The 20,492-nt window shown below is 41.3% G+C and overlaps 1 protein-coding gene across 1 annotated transcript in view; it reads left to right on the forward strand.

The window, feature by feature from the left end:
• The window catches only part of scfd2 (sec1 family domain containing 2), a 90,135-nt gene that overhangs the window by 50,850 nt on the left and 18,793 nt on the right, over positions 1 to 20,492 (forward strand). The window lies entirely within an intron of this gene.

The raw sequence follows: 20,492 nt of genomic DNA on the forward strand, positions 1-20,492 counted from the left end.
GTAGGGTATTTAACTGTAATACGACTCAATTATTTTTAATGTCTAAGCACAGGGGCAGTAAAGCAACAATGAAATGTGATACTGATACTAATCGAGCAACACGAAGTAAACTGCACAGGTCATGGGTGTTTCTACTCAGTAATTCTTTGACTACTTTGTTTAATGTTTTTACTGTAGGTTTAAGCATGATCAGTTCTCCTAGAACAATTTTTGTCAATATGTTACCATATGATCTATTAGTGACACTTGTGTTTTTGGCCAATATTACCAAGTGACCCTTCATACTTTAAAGGTAGAAATGTTTATACCTTCTACAATGCTCATATTTATTAATGCGGAGCCCATTGTCAATAATGAAGTAAGGTGATAATGCATTTATACTGCATGTTTTTGTAAGGTGGATGATAGGGCCAACCCTTTTAAAAATGCTGCTATTTCCTTCCCAAAATTAATATTTATGCTCACTTTTAAAATTTGTTCAAACAAAACATTTACATTTACGGCATTTGGCAGACGCCCTTATCCAGAGCAACTTACAACGTGCTTTCAAGTTACCATTGATGAAGAGATCAATTTCGGTTCACTAGGACCCCCAACTATGAATACAATCTTTTTATTCACTCTGTTGTAGATTCTGTACATAAGTTCGATAATAAGAAAGTTACAAGTTAATCTAAATATTCTTTAGAGAGGAAGGTCTTGAGCTGTCGTTTGAAGGTGCTCAGTGACTGAGCTTTTCTGACCTCGAGGGGAAGTTCATTCCACCACAGAGGGGCCGAGACGGAGAAGAGTCTAGGTGTCTTCCTTTTACCTTCAGAGATGGAGGGACCAGGCGAGCAGTACTGGAGGCTCGGAGTATACGAGGTGCAGTGCGAGGTGTAATAAGGGCTGTGAGGTAGGATGGTGCTACTCCATGTTTGGCTTTGTAGGCCAGCATCAGTATATTGAACCTGATGCGTGCAGCTACTGGGAGCCAGTGGAGGGAACGTAGCAGAGGGGTGGTGTGGGAGAATTTGAGAAGGTTGAAGATCAGTCGTGCTGCTGCATTTTGTAGTAGTTGTAGAGGTCGGATGGTACATAGTGGTAGACCAGCTAGAAGGGAGTTACAGTAATCCAGTCATGAGATTACTAAGGACTGAACTAGTAGTTGGGTGGCCTGGGTTGACAGATAAGGGCGGATTTGTCTGATATTGTAGAGAAGGAATCTACATGAGCGGGAAAGGTTGCTGATGTGAGTCGAGAAGGAGAGTTGGTTGTCTAGACACAGACACAAAACCTGTCTCTCACTCACTTTTGTTCTTGATAAATTGTTATATAATTGTTTTAAATTACCATGATCACCTAACATGTGTTTCTTTTGTAACGAAAACCCTAATAATGTTTGTGCTAGTATGCTAATATGAGTTCATGAAAATGGTCTCCTGAGTGCTGCCTCTTCATCGCCAGTGTCAGCGTGGCCTGTTTGTCAGATGGAAACCTTCCTCCCTTTCTGATCCACGCCGCTCTGTCTTTCTTTCCCTCTCCACTGGCCAGGTCATTTCCTGTGCGGACGCCTGGAGTTGATCAAACCCGAACCCTCCTCCTCCATGTGCCCCTCAGCCTCTCTGCTCTCTTTTCAGTCTTCAGATGTTGCTTAAGTTTCACCTCTCCCCATCAGAGCCCTTCATTTGCATGTTCATTTCTTAATTTTTGCCAAAGAGAAACATCGAGTAAGGTGTGTTGATCAGGGCCATGATGAAGCTGCAGGATGTTAGAGCTTCTTCGGGGTCATGCTTCTCACCTCGGGGCGTCAGTTGATTGATTGTCCCGCCTGTACCTGCAGCATCGCTCCGCTCACGTCCGTTTTTTCCCCCCTCACTTCGCCGCTCCTGTCCTGCTTCATGTCTCCTGCTCTGCTCTGAGCTGAAGGATGGAGTGGAAGTAAAGAGGAGAGATAGTGGCGGTCAGCCTGTGTCTGAATCAGGTCTCTGGTTAGTGTTGAGCTTGGCAGGATTATCTCTGGGGGTGTGTGTGTGTGTGTGTGTGTGTTTTGGGACATATCATGAACTGTACTACATTTTATTCTGTGCACGTTTTTATCTTATTGTCTAAAGAAGTAGAATTGGGGACAATAATGATTTATTTTACCTGCTTTCATTAAAAGAGAATGAGCATAAATCAGCTTTCGCTTACTGAGTTGAGGTCTGTTACAGAAAGGTAATTTACAATATACTGTACATAATGTAATTTCTCTTGGTCTAATCATGTGTCTGTGTGTGGTTTTTTTTGTTGTTTTTTTTTGTTTCTTTAAAAATTTTCTGTAGTCAGATCCAAATGTCTGATAAGATGAGAACAGAGTTCCTTCTCACTCAGGCTGAGGGTTTATTAAACTCTTCCCAATAGTTTTCATTTTATTACCACACTTCATTCTCACTTTTTAAATGTTGATGATCGTATGTTTAATTGTGCTGCTGACTATGCCTCATGTTTATACCTATATCATTGATTCTCAGCTTCACCATGGCATGCTCTTCTCCTGTGGCAGGCAGGACTTCATGTCGGCCTACCCTTAACCATGTTCACCCTTAACGCCGCAGCTTAAACCGGGCATAGACATAATGTCTTTTAAATTCATTCACATTTGTAGTTAAGACTCGGGGACACAATGGTAGTAAGTGGGGGTCACCTTGTGACTTTGTGGTCATGTGGTTCATAGGTGAGTGTCTAACCCATTAGACCACTACCAATTTGGCACACCTGGGTGCTTTAATACTTTTGTTCGCCTGAAACCTGGATGGTTTAATATAAAGTGTTTTCTATGTTGTACCTATAAAAACTAGAGACTCTGGCCTCTGCTCTCATATTCTTGTCTTCAGTGCCCAACAAAAAGGACTGGCTTGGCTTTCTTCTTCTGGTACTTTTTATGGGGTTCATTTAATGTGTAATAAATGTTCCGCACATTGAGTCCAATTTGATATTATCATTGATATTAAAATTTAATTGTCTCAGGGACAAACCGTGTTGGTCCTTCATTACAGCATGCCTGCAGCTTCTGAAATCAGTCTGTTTTACTTCCCACCAGACCAAATCAAATCAGCCAACTTGGTCCGGGAACCACGACCTTTCATTCCTGGCTGCTGTTCAGCTCCTTAAATCTCACCTCAGACCTTTTTAGCCTAGTTCAGACCCCTTCAGGCCATTCCTGTGCTCAGCTGAGCATTTCTAAAGAGCCCAACTGTCATCTTTTAATTTCCCCTGGACTCAGTCCTCAGAATAACCACCAGTGTTCTTTATTAGAAATATGATTCTAATTTACAAGCTTCCTCTTTCTCGCTGTCTCTCCCTTTCTCCCCACCCTGCCCCCAAATTTCTTGCCTTTTTTGCTTTCATTCTTCAATTTTTCTGTTCCTCCTTCTGATGCATACATTAATAGATTTGTGTTCTTCTGACCACCTTCATCCTATAATTGAATGGTTTTCGTACGCCACAATAGCCAGCAAGTCCAGGTCCAGGACCGCTGTTTATGAGGAATTGATAAGGATATGTTCTGATGATACTTTGCATCCCTTCTAGTAACTTCAATATCCGTGCTTCAGCATTCAGGTATTTAACTATATAGACAGCCCAGCTGCCTAAATGACCAAATCTTACCTGATGCTGAAATTTCATTTCATTTCTCACCCATAACCACTCTAGTATCAGTTAATTGATTTTAGTTCACTAATGAATTTGGTAGAATTACGGCAAAAAAGCAGAGTTCACTCAGCCATCCACACACATTTATAGACAAATGTTCTTTTCACATCTTCACATGTGTGTCTCAGGTGTACACAGTGGGCCTCTTTGCTTGACTTCATGGTCAAGAGGCTGAATTCTCGCACACACACACACACACACACACACACACACACACACACACACACACAATGCCTCTGACCCAGTTGGAGCTACAGTTCTCGTCAGTTTCGACACACGCGCGTTCTGGCCTCTCAGCGGTTTCACGGTGCAGTGATGTCTCTGTGGCTGCAGGCAGCAGGAACATGCTGAGCTCTTCTGCTGAAGATCCCCCCTACAGTTGGAAGAAATGCATCTTTTAGTTTAATTTGAAACCCTCTGGAGCTTTAAAAAAATAGATTTTCAGTGACAGACCACAAGTATGAGTTTAGATTTTAAGTCAAAGACGTTAAAGATGTCAAAAACGTGTGTTCTAGAGAAACGTACTGATGTTATCATGTTTTTTCTAAAATTGAATTCATTAATGCAGTAACATATAGAATTCAGGCCTTGTTTTTCTTCTGTGGTGAGCTTCCTGTGGGCTGCAGCCTTTCTAAGCATTCAGTAATGTAGAGCTGCATCATGGGACATGTCCATACCATGACCTAACACAATAAAGATAGAAATATTGATTGATTTTGAATAATTGTTTTCTACCATATAAATACAGCTATTATACAACTACTATACCTGTATTGCACCCCCCACACTCTTAATACAAGCACACACCGACATGGCCTGAATGTTCCCAGGCTTTCTGCAAGGTCAGTGTGGTTTCATCGTGGTTTCAATCACAAACAAACATAACTAAACTCCCCAGCACTAATGCAGCCCAGGAGCGGCAGACGACCACCAGAACCAGTCACCCCCCTACCCTCCCCAGTTCATCTCAGAGCAGCAAGCACGCAGTCTGTCGCTGACCCTTCTTCTACATGTTGTGACCTCCTGTTACAGACCATCAGAGGAACAAAGGTGAACATTCTCAACTTTCTCCTTTCCAACAGTGTGTGTGCGCTTCCGTCTCCTTTTTGTTGTTCCTACCTGACTGGTTTCTCTGATGCACTTACGTACTTGCATTTAATTTGGGATCGGATGTGGCTTTCGGATTTTACTTGCTTAATTTTTTTTAATTCCGTTTTTAGAATGTCCTGTCCATTTGAAATAAGTGGAACTGGACAGAAAATATGGGGAAAAAAAGGAGAATATGCCCACATATAGTGGAAAGTAAGTTCAACCATTATAAGTTATTAGGTTATAACATTTTTAGTATGTTATAACATTATTAACCATTTTAGCACAAAATCTGGAGTCCTTGGCTGTGTGGTTAAAGGGTGGGGGATTAAACCTCTTCACATAATAACCTGAGGGCCCTCCGAAATCAATTAAGGAGCTACTAATTTTAATTGGAATTGGGATTGATTAAATTGGTAGAGCTGAAGTGGCTCTGGTGTCTACAGGCAAAAATGTTGTTTCCTCTTATGCTCCAAAAATGAAAAATGCCCCATCTGCTTGTGCATTTACGTTTTTAAACATTTTTAACCTTAGTGTGATGTCTATGTAGTGTGAGCTGGATTTTTATTGGCTGCCGGGCTCGGGGTTTAGACATTCAGGTGTGTCAAAGTACAACAGACGACTTCAATCAGTTGACCTGGAGGCTTTTTTTGCCATTTTCTCATTTTCCTTCTCTCTCCCCACTCGTATTCTGTATGGAATCCTTGCACTGCATGTGTGCAGGACTCAGTGAGACTGTGCTTTTGAGTGTTGGGCCCCTGCAGATGTTCTGAAGAACCCAGTAGGAGAGCGAGGTTTAAGAGATGAGAGGATGGAGCTAGGTTTGATTGAGTGTGTGTGCGTATACATGTGCATGTGGTACTAGGGTTATTTAACACAGTTAATTGTCTGGAGATGTTTGTGTGACTTTTTGTTTTGACTTTTTCATGCATGTATTCAAATGTGTGTGTTAAAATTACTTTTGGTGTGTGTTTACGTGTTTCTTGTTCATTCATTCATTAGCTGGAAGATGCGTGCTAGTGTCCTAATGGGGGCGGGGTATTGTGCATTCATGTTAATCATGACAGTATCTGCAGGGGGGGTTTCAGGCAGAGGGAAGCTCTTCATGTCCCTCTGTCTCCTCCCAGGCAGCCCGATCTCAGCCGGCACCCCGCACACATGCCCGCAGTTCAGCGGCTTGGTTTTAATTAGCTGAAGAGTGGAGTTTGGTCTGGCAACAGAATGTAATCTCACACTGACTTAGCAGCGATGTGCAGCCCAACAAATGCCAGTGTAACACGGACGCATGCACACACACAAACACCGGGGCAAATCGCCAGACTGCCATCTTTAACTCACGGCTTGTGCTCCAGTGGATATTTAGTGTCTGAGCAATGTTCAGCTCAAGGTTTCTCTGTCCGAGTCCTCCAGTTTTTCCTTTCAGTCTGAATATGCTTTGTGAGCCTGCATGTGGAGCGTCCATCCTGCTTCTGTCCCGCAGATCTCCTTTTTTTTTTTTTTTTCTCTCTCTCTCTCTCTCCCCCCCCATCTTTCTATGATTCATTTGACTCTGTTGTGTTCTCAATCCCCAAGTGGCTCTTGGCTCAATCTGCTCCAATCATCTTTCTGTTCCACAGCCTATCAGATATCACAAATGCAGGCATTTGCTGTCTAATAAGAAATTCCAGCTTTCAGAAGTTTTATAGGAAGTGAAATGTTTCCATGAATTCTGTGATTATATTCTTCTTTCTGTTGTATTACAGTTTTTTTTCCTCCCTTTTCCCATTTTGTAAACAATGCGATATGATTTTCTGTTTTGCGTTTATGGTCATTGAAAGCTCTCTGAGATCCCATGAACTCTCTGAGGACAAACATCTGGAGACGGCTTACAGAATCAGGAAAAAGGGACGATGGCTGCTGAGAAGGAGTGTATGTGGATCAGAAGAAGTGGGGGACTGGGCGAAGGATGGAATGAAGGCCAAGAGGAGGACATGTTTCCTCACCATGTGTGTAGAGTAAATTTACCACATCTGGCCACGTTTTTTTTTTTTTTTTTTTTTTTTACTATAATCTGAATTTGCGAGAAGACAGAGTGACGCTGATCTCCCTCAGGAAAATTAAACAGAACAGGATGGTTTGGGGGAGGAGTGTTACTCCCTTGTGTAACAGTGCCCTCTTGTGGCTAAGAAAGTGACTTTAGAAACACTTATAATCAACTTACATTTACAATTCACAGCATTTATCAAACGCCCTTATCCAGAGCATCTTACAATCAGTAGTTACAGGGACAGTCCCCCTGGAGACCTGAACCTGTTTCTATCTGTGATTTTGGTGTTCTGTTTCTTAGCTAATAGGTTACTACTATCACTTAACTTGTTTGTGCTGTACTTAAAACAACTGGTTATGTAGTAAATACCGTGCTTGGAAACAGCTTTCCTATGTAAGTTAAAAGCTGGAAATTACAGTTTGTGTGTGTTTAATTTCTTCATATTAGCAGAACCAAGAAATCCACAATGCCAATTCTTTCCATCGAGAAGTGGAGGAAAAGATGTTGGACGCACAGTCAAAGATTGATCCAAGTACAATACGCTGCTGATTACTCAATATCCGCAACAGGGTCACTTTTGCACTTTGGGAGTGGTGCACTTCTTCTGCCAGTTAATATAACAGCAAGTGCATCCACAGCCAAGAATCACTGAGCTGTCCTCTTAGGACTGTCCCAAATGCCTGACCTGTCAGTTTATATCATGGGAACGCTATGCTGAAACTCAAACCTGTGCTTCATTCTGAACTGCACTCAGTCTAACACAGTTAGTCCAACTAATACAATAATATATTTCCAACTATGTTGTGTTACATAACATAGTTACTATAGGCATAGTAATATAGTCATAACCATCATAACCTTATATTTAGATAAAACTTCATTATTCAGTGATGTAGCCTTGTACGGGTCAGTACTTTTCTCAGTGGAAAGTGAAACCAGGTCTGTGTGTGTGTGTGTGTGTGTGTGTGTGTGTGTGTGTATGTGTATAGATGGTTTCCAATGATGCTGTTGGGAGTTTCTTGGATCAGTTATTTGCTAGCAGGGGAGAGGCAGAGTCAGGATGTCATAAATATAACCTTTGTGAAGAGCATAGGAGGATTTGGTATTGCAGAGAACATATGACCTGTTTCTCTCTCTCTCTCTCTCTCTCTCTCTCTCTCTGTGTGTGTGTGTCTGTAAACAACAGCTTCCTCCCTGTGGGTAAAGCACCACCTGGAACTTACATTACAACACATCAGCAAACAACATGTGGCCTGTAACAGATACATGCCTATCTTGTACTGCACATGCACACACAAGTATCCTTTCACATTTAGCCCATGAATAAAAAATAAGCATTCTTATTACTCAAACATAGAAACAACTATTAATTTATTTAAATAGATCATTTGAACACATAGTAATCCCTCTACTGCATGATTGTTTTTTACCAAACTCGATAATCATCAGAGATTCCAGCAGCATTTCAGTACAGACAATAATGTTAGTGCCAGTAATTGAATAGTCATGCATAGGTGGTTATTCTATCGCCACGATCACGGATCTCCTCTGGGTGGCACTCTTGCTCAAAAATACAACCATATTACTGCTACAGTGTCCTTTGCTTTATTCTTGCGAATTAGTCTGCCTGTTCTGCCATTTCACAGTAAATTTTTACAGTCGAAAGAGGTGATTCATGGAATCCAATAAGGATGTTATTAACACAATACTTTATCATAATACAGATATTTTAAAATTCAACTAGATTAGAGGCAGTTTGTCATTTGGTGTCAAAAACCTTAATTTTGCATTCAGCTTAGACAATGCTGAATGCTAGTTACAGTTGAACTGTTCAGCATTTCTGTCTTCTGTGACTGCATAGTCATACTGCACAGTTTCTAGTCTATTCTAGTACTATGCTGTAGGGGGCAACCTGTGCTAAGTCCAGGCATGGCAGAACTGACTAATTGTTTTCCCCCACCTCTGTTTCAGTTTCCATGGCTGACAATACGGGGTTCCTGCGGTCATTAGAAACCTGGAAAAGTCATGGAATTTGAAAAGAGAATTTTCCATATTTTGGAATATGAAATAAACATAAAGTTATGGAAAAGGTTGAAGTTGGATTGACATATGAATGTATAATCAGGTACATATTTCCCATAAAACTGTGTGAGAAACATTTTTCTAATTGTACAGCTACAATGTTTAAAACTGCAGCAAATGTATGGTCATGAAAATTTGACTTTGGGTAAAAAGCCATGGAAATGGCTTTCTAAAAACTTGTAAGATCCCTGCAATAGTTGTAGTTCTGAAATCAGTCTTGAATGGCAGAGTGACTGCTACAAGTTCCTCTTGCTTTCCAGAATTGTGGAACAGTATACAGTAAACATATTTGCTGTGCCACATGGGGCAGTGGTGGCCTAGCGGTTAAGGAAGCAGCCCCGTAATCAGAAGGTGCCACTGAGCAAAGCACCGTCCCCACACACTGCTCCCCGGATGCCTGTCATGGCTGCCCACTGCTCACTCAGGGTGATGGGTTAAATGCAGAGGACAAATTTCACTTTCTGTCTTTTGTGTTTGGTGTGTAGTCCGAAAGTACATATCTTGAGTGGATAGGGACCACAGCTTTTCCTCGCTGTAGGCTATTTCCTGTGATGCTGTTGGGAGTTCCTTGGACCAGTTGTTTCTTAGCAGGGGACAGGCAGAGTGAGGATGTCATAAATTATGCACATGATTCTGTCTTCGTTCATGTTGTAGATCTCAGGAGCCATAATGTCATGACTGTTGAATACTGCCTTTATTAACCTTTACATCCAAACAAAGAGTAAGGCAACATGTTGTTGCATATATGAAATGAAGTGAATTGTGATGAGCGTTCATGAAATGCTCATCTTCCTTTTTTCGTGAATGTTTTTTGTCATTGTGATACACAGCAAAGCCCACAGTGACACAAAATGTGTCCTCTGCTTTTAACCAATTGCCCTCAGTGAGCAGTGGGCAGCAATGAAAGGTGCCCGGGGAGCAGTGTGTGGGGACGGTACCTTGCTCAAGGGGACCTCAGTGACACCATAACAGTTCAGGGTTTGCTGTCCTAGCTGTTAGGCCACCACATTTTAAAGTACGTCTGAAGATACTCTAAAACAGTAGTTGCCAACCTTTTTTTCCCCTGAAACCCCTATTAATACAAACGTACAACATGCGAAACACTTTCCTGAATCACCAAAACAAATTTACATATTAGCGAATCATACAGTACTATGTACTATTGGTACTATAGATCAGAAGTTTGTTTTGGCTGAGCAATCATTTAAGTGCGATCTCGAGCCAACCCGAGTCCAACTAAACTGATAGAAATTGAGTACGGACCCGACCCATCTCGGGCCAAGATTTTCAGCTCTAGTCTATATAGCATATAGGATTATACAGAGTTTGGCTGTGTTATTGGGATTTTATACAGTTAATGTTTACTGATATAATTTTGGTAACCTCAGCACAAAATACAATTCTGCCCTATAACACCATGGAGCCCTTTGTCATAAGATCCTGCTCATTAATGCATTCACTCACTCAGGGCCGCGGCTTCCACAACCCATACCAGGACACTGGTCACAGGGTGGGAACTCACCGAGGGCGGGCCTCCAGCACACCCAAACACACACGCACACACACACTATTCACTTACACCTACAGACAATTGTGAGTCACCAAACCACCAAGTGTACATGCCTTTGGATGGCAGGAGGAAACCGGAGAACCTGCTGAAAACCTGTGCCAACACTGGGAGAGCATTAAAATTTTGACCACACAAGATCCGAGCCGGTAGCCGGGATTCAAACTCACAATGCTGGAGGTCTGCCCTTGTGTCAATGTTACTTGTCAATGTGCACATGTGTAGATGATGTCATGTCCATGTGTTGACTCCACTTGATTGACTCTATATATAGTCTAGTTAGTTAGTACATGCCGGGAATGAATGGCTCGTGTGTAGTGAAGTCATCCAGGGTATCTGCAGATACTTGAAGAATCTTAAAAAGTCTTAAATTGGATTTTCCAAAATTAAGGCCTTAAATATCATTAAAACCGCCATCATTTTCCAGTTTTGTGTGTGGGTGATAGCCTTTTTCAGATTTGCACATTAGCAGCTCTGAATGTAGAGCAGTGATGGTCAACTGGCAAGCCACATCCGGCCCGCCAGAGCTTTCCATCTGTCATCCGTTACCCCTTTTCCACACACACATACACACACACGATTTGCAATTAAAGGACGTCGACTGAGATTTTTTTCCAAAATCAAATGAAATCTGTCAGTAGTCTGCTAGTCACTGCGCACTTCCAAGTTTACTAGGTGCCATGTGAACATGGAAATGACACTTGCCCCTTGTGGCTTGCAGGTACAGGTAATATGAGAATTACTTAAGATAATATGCCATTAATTTTGTATTTTAGAACAGTATCTAGTCCCCACAGTGTCTGCCAAGAAAAACTCTTGGTAGTTGACTACCTTGATGCAGGGTCTTAAAATTTAAACCTGGGCATCAGCAGAGGTACTTCTCATTAATGGAATTATTGGTCTGTTGATAAAAAAAAATTATTAAAAAAATATTTTTGGGGGGGCGTGGTGCTGGTGCCAGTGGATCAGATTTTCATGCAAAGCTTCTGTACTACCTGTATAGCATATTGACACAACTTGTACATGTAGGGTGGTAGTAGCCCAGTGGGTAACACACTCGCCTATGAACCAGAAGGCCCGGGTTCGAATCCCACTTACTACCATTGTGTCCCTGAGCAAGACACTAAGTTGCTCCAGGGAGACTGTCCCTGTAACTACTGATTGTAAGTCGCTCTGGATAAGGGCGTCTGATAAATGCTGTAAATGTAAATGTAAGCGTGCACTAATGCTGTGTGCCCCTTTCCCACACTTGACTGTAATCATTTTAAATATTAAAGCAAGCATAAGGGATTAACCATTGTGATTAACTCTTTGCAAAATGTGATTACTTTGACATTTTTTCAAATGGATTTCAAATAGATGGCAGTCCTAAAAGCAAGTGTTATTATATGTTATCTTTTTTTCAGTTCGTTATTATGGCTTCTGTTACATCAACCCCAAATTGTGTAAAGCATCAGTCTGTTATATAACTAGCTGCTCACTTTCTGTGACTAAATTCAGCCATCAGTTGTGATAATATGCTCACTCGAACTGTTGGATCACTGTATCGTAGCACAGGCTGAACCCCGATGAACTCGGTCGTTGCCATGTCAACTGTGTCAGTCCAGGTCAAATGTCCCTTACTCCATCCTGAGCACATTTGAAGCGTCCTCTTGAATGTATGTGCATATACTGCAGTGTGTGTGCGCTTCATTAGCAGTGGTTGTATAATTTAGGAAGACATACTGTGAAGCATGACCTGCCCTGCGACCGCCCCTATGCCCCTCACCCCGCAGCTCCATCCGTTATTAAGCAGCCCATTAAAGCATTCAGCAGGCCACGGCAGGGAACAGAGTGTCTTCCCAACCACCCTCCCTCCCCTCACAGTGAATGCATGTGCAGTGCACCGGTTGCAAGAAGAACACTGAGATCTTGCAAAATGAATTCATCAAGTGTGCCGACTAACCCGGGACTGAAGTCTGCTTATGTGCTGTGCTGTATTTATTGTCTGGAAAGATACAGTCTGCACATTGTTCTCTATGAAATTGAGTGTGTTTGTGTTTAGCATGAGTCTAGGTAATTCCTGCTCTTTAATCTTTATCCAAAATGGCCACCATTAACTCTTCTGCATATCAAAGAGAGTCTACTGCAACCACAGCTGTAATAAAATCTACAGTCACAGACTCATTCCAAAAGATATCTTAAGTGCTGACCTTTTCAACTGTGTGTCTGTCTGTGTGTTTAATTCTGTGCCTTGCCTACTACTTGCTCTTTCTGAAAAAAAAAAAACAGCACGGGTGTATATTCAAAAACGTCAGTAAATGTGATGATGCACAAGCAAATTTATCTTACAAATCAACAATTATAATGCTGATCTTAACCCACATTTATACAGGGTTCAGCAAATACATGCACTACAAGACACAACTTCATTTCCACTTATAGTCACATGCATTCTGATTGCTTTGATCTCTCCGTCAGTTAAACAGGCTTCAAAAGAATGATGCCTACACTCCAGTAAGCTTCACCCATGTCTCTCTTAATGATGTGTGTGGTTACTAGCCACACACGCACAGATGTTTCAATGTTCTTTCACGATTGTCACAGGAATCATTGATTGGACAGTAAAACACGAACATGGTGACAGCAGTATTGTATACGTAGGTTTGCTACGAACATGGTGACAGCAGTATTGTATACGTTAGTTTGCTACGTAAGTTACATAATTTCGGTGTGTCCTTTTTTTTGAGAGGGGGCGGGGCCTAAACTTGAATAAACTGGTGAAATTTGCCATGCAGAGAGCGGCACAGGATTATGGACTGAAACCGGAATTCTGACGCGTCTCAGACGGAAAACTTTGATCTTCGGAAGTGATTAGGGCCGATTTAGTGCCGAAAGTTGCTGTGCTGTATGTCCTTTTAAAGCCCATACTCTCCACTTCCGGCCACTTCAATGAATTTTATATTGTTTTTCATTCAAAAGTGCTTGTGTGGTTTAAGAGCCATAATTGGTACAGAGATACCAGAGCTTTCAGTGTCTGACTCCCAGGTATGCAGTTTTGGAAGCATCGAGTGAACATTAAACAATAAAGGAACTTCCATGCAAGTCATTTTATTTATTAGTTTCACCTACATTCTATTATTAGACCTGTTAAAGTACTAATAAAGCAATAAAAAGCCCTGCACACAAACATCATAATAGAAAGAATCTCATGCAGGTAGACTAAACAGCTACAGTTTATTCATGAAGCATTTTCTAAACATTTAAAAGTCTTTGGCAGAACCACAGTCACAGAATGGTCTCATCAAGTAGACTTCTGACTCCACTTGTTCTTTCTTTGTTTTCATACTTTTCCTCAGGCTTCATTCCAAACCAGATTCAGGCTGATCGTGATATCTCCCAACTGATGCCAGTTGAGCAGGCGTGATCAGGACCTCTTAAATGCATTAGACAGCCACAAGACATGACTGCACCATTAACATGGAGAGATATTCCTTACCTTATGTTTGCTTTGTTTCTTCCTGTCATTACTAGACATGCCTTAGGGTTCCCAGTTTCCCTGTTTTTGGCCCTTGTGCATTTTTCCTTGTGTTTAAAATAAATCCTTGTGTTCTTGACGTCCCATTTCTGTGCCTTATTCCCCATTCAACCCCAAGATGTGACAGGTGAATTGTGATACCATATATTAATCATATCATAATCGCATATCGCAATACTGACCTTAATAATCGCAATATGCAAAATTTCCTCAAATTGCACAGGGCTAATTGTAATGGAAGTTCTTGTACATTAACTTATTGGCTCAACTGATATCTCATGTACTTGTTCTCAGTCATGCAGATTCATCTCTGAAGATTAATAAACAGTTTTGTTGTAGATTTCATTTCTGGAATACATATGCAGAGAAATGCACGTGAGTCACTTTTCCGCTTCCAGAGATGCATACAGACAGACATTAGCATAGTGTCTGACCTGTGCAGCATTGCTGTGTTTCCTCCTCAAGGTCCACATTCCACAGGAGATTAGCCTCTGCTCTGGTCGCCGCACGCTCCTCCACCTCCTCCTCACAAAAATAGAATTTGGGCTAAAGGTCCAAAAACCCAAAGGCCTATTTATAACAAGCGGCGGTACATTCCAAAGGTGTGATATGAGCCCGCAATGCCTGAATGAAAGATGCGGATGTGGGTCTCATGACTGCGGGGTCATTGTGCGCCGCTGGGATAACGGCCACTTTATTAGTCGTGGCGGGGGTTCTGTTTGTTCTGTTTTAATATGGACATTGTCTTAATTTTATGCATGCATGTGTGTCTGTGTGTGAAATTGATTTGTTTTTGTCATTTCACACAATGAAATGTGTCCTCTGCATGTAACCTGGGGAGTTAATTGCATAATGCACCCGGGGAGCAGTGTGTGGGGACAGTACTTTGCACATGAGGACCTCAGTGTGACACCCTGACTGTTCGAGATTTGAAACCACAACCCTTCAGTTATGAGTGCACTTCCTTACCTGCTTATATATGCTGCCGTGTGTGTGTGTGTGTGTGTGTGTGGGTGAGTGTATATACAACTTGTGTCACCAATATATTACATGGAGACATTTCGTCTGAGAAAAAGGCTTCATTACATAACTGAAAGCTAAAAGAAACATTATTTGCTTTTGGGTCGGGCTAGGTTTACACGTTAAAAGGTCTTATTATAGAGAGTATTACGCATTTATGATACTTGTTTATTAGCATAGATAGTCATATATAAAATATACCAAAACAAATATGTTCTCTTTTTTGGTCACTGTTACAATGTAATGTAATGAGCACCTTTACTGCAACCCACCATTATTGTGAGTTTTGGAAGATTTTATGACTTGTACACGCACACACATTCTCACAGTGTGCACTGCTTGTGTATTGCATCACACATTACGCAGGCTGAACTCCGTTAGGGCCGGACAGGTGCAGAAGAACCCATTTCCCCCACATTCTCATTAGCCATTTGAAAGAACGTTCCAGAAATGCTCAGAAAACTGCTTCCCGCTGCACAGTACACTGAGCCACTTAACAAGGTTGATGTTTGCCTCTCTATTCCACGCACACACTTGCCTTCGTCTCCTCTCCCTGGCTGTTGGGAGCATGGCAGTGTGTGTTGATGTAGAATGTACTGGTGTAAAAGCTCTGAAAGAAAATCAGACTAAAAGCTTTTGCTCAGTGTTTAAACTGAACAAATAAATTGCTATTGCTTGATTGGTCAGGTGCTGCTGTATTTGTGCCACCACTTGAGCTAATGCAGCTAATTCACTCCCACTCTTATCCTCTTGATGCATGCACAAATACTCACAGCCGCACATGCTCGCAGAGCACCTCATACATACACTACTGTTCAAAAGTAACCAACCATTAACAAAGTTTGATGTTGTCAATTTCGCATCAGCTTATCAATTAGATGCTCTACAAATTGAAAAGGTTATTCTAATGATGAATGACTTTTTTTTTTTTTTTTTATGTGACAGACGTGACTTAATGAACAAACAGTTGCAGATAAATTTCAACTTTGCATATATGCAGATATTTCATAATTAAGACATTTCCAGGATCTCAGCACAATAAATGAAGTCGAAATTGCAATGACAGATTTTGCAGATTACACATTACATGGACATAAAATAATATGATTTATATTGTGGGTACATGGAGTGTACCAAGTGACTAAACTGAGACTGGCTGCTCAGTCTCACTTCAGGCTGTTTACCGTTCCTGTTGTGTCCCGGACTGGAGTTGGGGAACGCAGGATAGAGCTGTAAATCTTGGCCCAAACTAATGCTAAGGAGGTAAAAGGAGGCTAGCCTGTGGCAGTTGTTTTTAACCCTCTTAGTCTAGCGCTCATAGTACGAGCAAAGAAAGCCGGGCACCTAAAAACCTAAAGTATCCCATTTATTTCCAGCAGTTCCTATATACTACTATATGTTGTACATCTTTCTTAAAATGTACCTGTTTTTGCTTATTTTTATTAAGAAGCAGTATTTGAAAATAAGTGATGTAAAGATTTAGTAATTGGTCATTTTATGTCTGTTTTTGTTGAAAGTTACATTTATCATATGGCAATTGCATATTGCAATTTTGATCTAAGTAATCACAATATGAATTTTACCAAATCACGCAACCATAATTTCCAGCTACCAGAGTTACTTATAACATAAAAAAAATTACAAGACTGACCCATTTGATAACACAGTCAGGTCCATAAATATTGGGACATCGACACAATGTTAACATTTTTGGCTCAATACACCACCACAATGGATATCAAATGAAACGAACAAGATGTGCTTTAACTGCAGACTGTCAGCTTTTATTTGAGGGTATTTACATCCATTTACATTTACATTTAAGGCATTTATCAGATGCCCTTATCCAGAGCGACTTACAATCAGTAGTTACAGGGACAGTCCCCCATGGAGCAATTTAGGGTTAAGTGTCTTGCTCAGGGACACAATGGTAGTAAGTGGGATTTGAACCTGGGTCTTCTGGTTCATAGGCGAGTGTGTTACCCACTAGGCTACTACCACCCTACTTGGTGGTAGGTGAATGGTGTAGGAATTACAACAGTTTCCAACACCGTGCTTCACTGATGAGGTGGTATGCTTAGGATCATGAGCAGTTCCTTTCCGTCTCCATACTCTTCTCTTCCCATCACTCTGGTACAAGTTGATCTTGGTCTCATCTGTCCATAGGATGTTGTTCCAGAACTGTGAAGGCTTTTTTAGACTCTAATCTGGCCTTCCTGTTTTTTGGGGCTCACCAATGGTTTACATCTTGTGGTGAACCCTCTGTATTCACACTGGTGGAGTCTTCTCTTGATTGTTGACTTTGACACAGATACACCTACCTCCTGGAGAGTGTTCTTCATCCGGCCAACTGTTGTGAAGGGTGTTTTCTTCACCAGGGAAAGGATTCTTCGGTCATCCACCACAGTTGTTTTCCGTGGTCTTCCGGGTCTTTTAGTGTTGCTGAGCTCACCGGTGCGTTCCTTCTTTTTGAGAATGTTCCAAACTGTTGTTTTGGCCACGCCTAATGTTTTTGCTATCTCTCTGATAGGTTTCTTTTGTTTTTTTCAGCCTAATGATTGCTTGCTTCACCAATAGTGACAGCTTATTGGATCTCATCTTGACAGTTGACAGCAACAGATTCCAAATGCAAATAGCACACTTGAAATGAACTCTGGACCTTTTATCTGCTCATTGTAATTGGGATAATGAGGGAATAACACACACCTGGCCATGGAACAGCTGAGAAGCCAATTGTCCCATTACTTTTGGTCCCTTAACAAGTGGGAGGCACATATGCAAGCTGTTGTAATTCCTACACCATTCACATGATTTTGATGTAAATACCCTCAAATAAAAGCTGATAGTCTGTAGTTAAAGCACATCTTGTTCGTTTCATTTGATATCCATTGTGGTGGTGTATAGAGCCAAAAATGTTAACATTGTGTCAATGTCCCAATATTTATGGACCTAACTGTATATGGCACTTAGAGCCCTGATTACTTACCATGAATGTGTAACTATTTTTTTAAGTAATTTATTTATTTATTTTTAATAAATCATATTTCCTAATATTCCACAATGTAGAACATCTCAATTACAATGATACAGTGCCTTACTGAGACACACTGTCCCCACTAAGATCCGTGCATTTACATTCCCAACTGAATAGACCCTGAGATTTCCAGTAACTTCACTCACTCCCTCGCTCACAAAAAAAAAAAACTCTCAGCTTTCTTTTATTCAGTAAGTGAACACACAGACACACACTCACACTTTCGCGTGAGAGGCAAGGTAGGAAGGTGATGTTTAAACTGTTCCAGGCTTGTTCTGGATTGTTCCACCATGTCTGCCGACTGTTCTCGGGCCCGCAGCTGGGCCTGCAGTGATCAACATCAGGACCACAGGGCTTTCAGCCAGCACCACACACCAGCACCCGGAGCTCTGGCAGCCAATCAAACGACCTTTACACTCCTCACACCTCCACACACCACCACCCCCAGTCCAGCCGAGTTTCATACGAGTCTCAAGCGCTGCACTTTCCTTTTGTAAAACTTTTTTACTGTTGCTGCACTAACACTGGGCCTCTTTTGTGTGTGTTTCTGAGTGAGAGAGAAATAGAGAGAGAGGGAGATTCAGTGGCCCATCTGGATCCAGGACTCCAGATACCTTCAGCTTTTAGAAAAAACATGACCTTTGCACGAGTCTTCATCTACACACTACACACACTCACAGCTTCCCACTCTGTTTACATCTTTATTCATTCTTTGGAACACTGGAACTCACATCCGAATCACATCCTCGTCTCACGCAAACACACACATGCTCACGCTGCAAACTGGGGGAGTGAGTGAACTCCAGCAGAAAGTGAAGAGACAGGAGCGTGATGGTGTAAAATCCATACATTCCACTTCTCCCCAATCCAAAACAAGAAGTGGCCACTTCTGTCTGATGTGGGCTATATTTGGAGAGGCCGCTCAATAATAATAACTCTGAAATAGGGCTTTAAATGAAAGAGAAATGCAGATGCAGAAATGGCAGTACAGTGGATCAACTATGGATCAAGGTCTAAGCCAATGAAATGCAGTTATGGTCTAACTAGGAGTTCAGAAGAATAGCATTACACTACCAGTCAAAACTTGGGATGAACCTTCTCTATGGCATTTATGGAGACCAAGATTTGGGCCATTTTGAAGAAGCCAAAATGCCTCCAAATGTTTTCACTATTGTCATCATCAAAAGCCACTTCATGAGATGCCCTTTAACATGAGTGAATGATAAGAAGGTGTTAAGTATAAACCCGTTGTGGTGGAGAGAAGCCAAGAATGTGAAATGCTGCAATCGCAGAACGCAATGCATAACGCGTCTTGCTGGCATCACATATTGTGCGTATGCAGTAGTCACACCTCAGAGGTTTGCTACAGCCAATCATTAGTCAAAGCATTTATCGTTTACTCCAAACATAAAATGCCAAAGCTTTGCAAAAATGCCAACTGATTGAATGTATGTAGCACCTGCTGTCCGAAAAGTAATAGACTTTAGCAGTCACGTATAGTTATACATAAATTTGCTTCCTAATATAACATGAATTACCTTCGATTATGTACTTTTAATGCACTCCTATTAGCCCATTAGAATCAAAGTTTTATCCAGGCCATGCAGTAAAAGGCCATTTTATTGACTTATTCCTTGGCATCATTTAGTAACCTGAAGACACAAACAGATATCAATTCAGGTTTGTTGTGAAATATGTGCAGGCTGAGCAGCATATTGATTGAAGTAATTGTCTTTGTGAAACACAGCAGCCATCACACTTGGTGAGCAGTAAGCAGCCATGAAAGGCACTCTGGGAGCGGTGTCACCTGGGATAGTACTTTGCTCAGCGGAACCTCAGTTCCATTACCCGCTAGGCCACTACTACAGTGATTGGACACCAGACTGCAGAGGTCCTATGAAAAGGATTATTTCATGGCTGAGGCATTTACAAAAGAGCTTTCTGCAGCAAGCAGAAATATTTATGACATCTGGTGTTATGGCCTGCATTACAAACACTGACACCCAGGTGAAGAGTCATGTTTTTTTTAGCTTTCTGGCTGAGTCCAGCATTATATAATATATGCTAAATATAATTATGTAATTTAGTTTGCCGATCGAGTCTGTGGAAACTGACTTATAGCCGCAATCGTATTTGCTCTACTTGAGTTCTTATTGGCTGTACATTCTGTACATTCGGTGTTACTGTGTCACACTGTAAATTATTAGATCAGGATGTACAGTGTGTACAGCATTCTGTGACATTGGGCACTCTGCATTAAGTATGTATGAAGTACCCCCCTTCCAGTGCAGTGCAGTTTACAATATACGGAGCCAGCCTGAAGCCATCCTGGCTTGTGCTTAATTATATTTGTCCTCACATTTATTTGTCCATACCAGGACAAATAAATGCCAGAGAAGTTTTATTTCATTGCTTTTGTACATTTGCATAAAAAAAGAAAACAAGACATTTTATAATATTTTGTGATTTTTAGATTGATGTC

Source organism: Denticeps clupeoides, chromosome 13, assembly GCF_900700375.1.
Source record: "Denticeps clupeoides chromosome 13, fDenClu1.1, whole genome shotgun sequence".
NCBI classification, from domain to species: Eukaryota; Metazoa; Chordata; class Actinopteri; order Clupeiformes; family Denticipitidae; genus Denticeps; species Denticeps clupeoides.